Genomic DNA, 4899 nt, shown 5'->3' with positions numbered 1-4899 from the left:
AGAAAAAATCATAGCGTATCCCCTTAAACAAATAGATTCAAAAGAGTATCAACAGAAGTTGTTCTGTCCAGTTCGAGGTAATCGTTTGAATGAAAATGCTGCGGTAGCAGTGCTGACCAGTGCACGTTCATGTGAGTACTGGTCAAAGTATTATACATTGTATGAACATATTTAAATTTAATGTTCTTGTATATAAATGTCTGTACATTTATTTATTTTTAATCTATATAATGCGTCTTTTTTTTTCAAATTATTTTTGATAAATATATAGCCACTCTTATATTAAATTTACATACCCTGAGACAAATAATAAACGATAAAAGTCTACTTTGTACTACTTAAAAGTGATTATTTTGTATTTCATTTCTTATTCAAAAGTGAATCCAGGAACAACTAACCGTACAAACTCAAGCAGAACACAAAGACATCAACAGAAATACAGATTTTTTGCTGTGTAAGTGCATTCGTTTAATGTAAAAGACGTTGTTATTGTTAGGTCTATTAAGAATTTTCATATATATATATATATATAAATATATATATATATATATATATATATATATATATATATATATATATATATATATATATATATATATATATATATATATATTGTTATTTTTTAGAATCTAAATTTTTTGTTTTTAATTTAATCTAGTATTAATAATATGGAGAATGGTTATATTATGGTTATTTTTAAAGTTAAAAGATTGAATATGAATATGTCAACGTTCGCACCATTAGATGATAATGTAAAACGGTATATTGAAAGTATGTGAAATTCACACTATTAAGTTTCATCAGTAATTAAAATTGTGATGGCCATGTTTGTTTTAAACATTGCTTTTTACCGGACCCAAATTAAAAATAAAACAATTTAAAAAATTAAAGATTGAAAATCGGCATATGACATTTTTTAACAAACTACTTAAATGTTAGAATATTATGAATTCATACTTTGTTGGACTGCTGCCTTGTAGTTTGTTCCTGGTTGGACAAATGCTATGGAAGCAAATCCAAAAAGAAAAGCAGGCTGAAATCGGAGTCAATGGCATCAATGGCGCATAACTAGTTGACACGTAATCCTTAATTGTGTTGGATCCCTTCCAACAAAGAATAAGAAGAATACTTTGTTGGGTTTTAAAAATAACACTTTATAAATTATTTCATTGCTACAAACAGTTTTTTTTTTCAAAATCGTAGCTTTTTTCATAGTTACTAAGACCCCCCTGCCCCAACAATTGTATTTAATTTAAGCACATATGCTGGTGTATCTTATCAAATCTGTAAAGAAATAATTGTTTTTATTTCAAGTATTAAAACTACATAGTTTCCCTACAGACCACTCCCTTAAAAATAGAATCAACTAATGTATTCAATTGACGTCTTTTAGGCGTTCCAGATACAAGTACGGCATACGATGGCGATGTGTTAAAGTCCGCCGATTGAAGACAAAAAAAGGTCAGCTAAAAATTAAAACACTCTTTAATTAATTAAAATTCCTGTTAAATATATTCACAGTATTAATATATATATATTTAATTAGTTAAAATAAAATATTAGTTAGCAAAACGTATTTTAATAATTTGCCGACAACACATTTAAATCGTTTAAACAAGGACTAATAATTATTTTTCAGTTCGCCACAACAACGATCCTAATGGATTATATGTCAGCGTGACAACTGGCTAAGCGAAAATCCTGTAACTATCTGGTTAGGAGGAGAACACACGTGTTAAATTGATTTTTTACGCTTGATCATACCTAACCCACAATTATTAGTTGATAACTGAGACGTATTTAGACAAACTCCTCATATTACATGTTTACATTACTATATACATTACTAAAGCAGTTAATTAAAACATAAAAATAAATTGATTTTAATTTACCCGGGTAATAGAATAAGCATTGCATTATTGAGGTGAATGCAATTTACATGTGTTAATGTCAAAAGTGAAGTTTGATTGTTAATATTAAAAAAGTGAAGGTTGACTGGCTATTTAGAATGTAAAGAGGATTTTAAACATCAATAAGATTTGTTGTCTACTCTATAATAATTATTATTTCTGTTAGCTACCTTGGAATTCAAAGTGTTCGAAATAAGTTCTAAAACTGATCTTCTAACGACAATGTTTAAAGTTATGTTTAGATTAATATTCCATTCAGTCTTGATATGCTGACTATATAAATTCTTATTGTATTTGCCTTCTCGTAGGTCAATCACAAAACTCATTTACTCTCATCTGGGTTGTCCATAGCTCCATTATGAATGTGTGTTTTACTGCTGACCACCAGCTTTATAATATTCATACCTTTTACATAATTTTTTTTTCTCTAGAATATGATACAAAAAATTATATAAATTCTATGAAAGTTAAAACAATGCCATTCTTGACACACTTTTCTTTCCAAACCACATGACACCCAAAACATTACAACACATCACCAAATCCCAGATACCATTTAGACACCTCCAGGCACCAGCCTTCCATTTAGACACACCTAGTTATCTATGCACTGTATGAAAACGAATTATTTATTTTAGATTTTTTTTTATTTGGTCATTTTGGAAGTCTGCTTAGCAGCGTATATTTTAATTAGTCCTACTGATATGTTATTAATCTCTGAAATATATACGGTATATATTACATAACGGTTGTGTTTTATTACGTTTAATTGCTTTCTCTTAATTATGTTAAAAATTGTACTTTTTTTATACTGAAGCTTATCTATCTTTCCTTATTCTAAAATTATGTTATTGTTTAATCAAATATAAATCAATTAATTTAGTAGCAGTATAAATATAAGAGTGTACATTAATACTAAAATAGATTAGTTTTTATCACATTATTTATCTTTTGCAACACAAAAATAAAAATTATATACACAATTTTTGGCGTTAGATCATTTTTGCGTAAACTGCTCAAAAACTGCCTAAAAACTATACTTTTTTATATTGAAGCTATTCTATCTTTCTTTATTCTAAAATTATGTTATTTTTTATCAAATGTAAAACATAATTTTTTAATAATATAATTTAGTGGTAATATAATTATAATTGTGTGCATTAATAATAATTAATATTAACATAATTTAGTTTTCATTCTTTTTTAACTGATATCGTTTTATCACATTATTTATCTTTTGCAGCACAAAAATAAAAATTATATACACAATTTATGGCGTTAGATCATTTTTCTCTAAACTGCTCAATAGTGTTAGTGTTCAGCAAAAAGCAATGGTAATTTCATTTTATTTATTAAAAGATATATATATATATATTCTTGGTGCGCGGACCTTAGATCAAAGGGGTTTTGACCATAGGTGGTTTGACCACATAAGGGTTTTGACCACATGGGCTTTGACCATAGGGGCTTTGACCACAGAGGGGCTTTGACCACAGAGGGGCTTTAACCATAACGGAGATTTGACCATAGAGGTTTGACCACAGGTGTTTTCTCAGCAGGTGGTTTGTCAACGGGTGTTTGATCTTCAGCGATGTGTCCGGCTTTGACCGCAGGTCTCTGCCAACAGTTGACAACATCGACGAGGTGGTGTCGTACTCCAAACACACCTACATCCGAGGTCGTGGCGAAAAGTACAAAATGTCTTTGTTTCCTTTTGAAACTTTGAATCAAATGCACACGATTGTTGATGGTGTAGCACGAACAAAAAACATTTCTAAAGGATGGCATTACTGTGTTAAGTGTCTCCTCCAATGTAGTCACCCAACAATGTGGTGTTTCCTTTTGAAGGTCTACATATGGACTGTACACGACAAAAACAACTTTCTTGCAAGGTGTTGCAGGAGCAAGCTACCCTGCTGAGAAGCGATACAGAATGCTGCACGGAAAATTACAATGGGCTGTTCAGAAATACGGTCAAACAGATGTACTGACATATGGTCAAACAGATGTACTGACATTTGGTCAAACAGATGTACTGCCATATGGTCAAACAGATGTACTGACATATGGTCAAACAGATAAACTGACATGTGGTCAAACAAATGTACTGACATATTTGCGTGCTAAAGCACATCTGTCATTTAGTTAACCATACACGTATTACGTCTTTGACTATACTGTTGGCATGCTTTTTTTTAGCCTTTTTTATCCTTTATATATGCTATGTATTTTCAAGTAAATCTAAATTATTCATTTGTGAAACTTGTTATATGTCGCATTATTTTTGTTCCATTTATATTTAAAATAAATCTATGAAGCTTAGCACCAACTTTTATGTGGAAACTAAAATATCGTTATTGACTTTTTTTAGTACACGTTAATTTCAATAAATGGACTCCCAGGAAACATGTATAAAATCGTATTAATTGTATCAAAAATTTAAATCAAATAATTTATAATTTCTATTATAAAATCTATGTATTATGGTTAACCCCCCTCTGTGCTCAAAACCCCGCTGTGGTCGAACCCCCTATGGTTAAACCCCCTATGGATAAACCCTGTGGCGGAACTAGAAAAAAAGGGCCACCCCGCAAAAAAATATTTTTGGGCCCCATATATATATATATATATATATATATATATATATATATATATATATATATATATATATATATATATATATATATATATATATATATATATATATATATATATATATATATATATATATATATATATATATATATATATATATATATATATATATATATATATATATATATATATATATGAAAATACGTAGGCCTACATAGAATACTCAATTCGGGCTTGTTTGAAATTTGAATTTTTTATTTTTAAATTAAAACATGTTACAACAACACTTCATTTGTGTGAGTGCTATTAGTCTGTTTTGAAATGCTCTGTTTTAATGGCTGGCATAATGATTCTTAAACTTTAAGTTGGTCAAAAGAATATTAAGTGTTAAATT

The 4899-nt window shown here is 28.9% G+C and overlaps 1 long non-coding RNA gene across 1 annotated transcript; it reads left to right on the top strand.

Annotated features, from left to right (window-relative positions):
• Positions 1-378: 378 nt before the first annotated feature.
• On the top strand, positions 379-1699 carry LOC131928186 (uncharacterized). Its single transcript, XR_009383738.1, has 3 exons — positions 379-454; positions 1394-1461; positions 1640-1699. It is a non-coding gene; the product is annotated as an uncharacterized LOC131928186 (long non-coding RNA).
• Positions 1700-4899: the final 3200 nt, after the last annotated feature.

This window comes from Physella acuta, unplaced genomic scaffold (genome assembly GCF_028476545.2).
Source record: "Physella acuta isolate Inbredline_101_S28 unplaced genomic scaffold, ASM2847654v3 ptg001473l, whole genome shotgun sequence".
Classification (NCBI taxonomy): domain Eukaryota; kingdom Metazoa; phylum Mollusca; class Gastropoda; family Physidae; genus Physella; species Physella acuta.
Note: the sequence above shows the minus strand (reverse complement) of the source record. Positions and strands in the feature narration are given on the sequence as shown.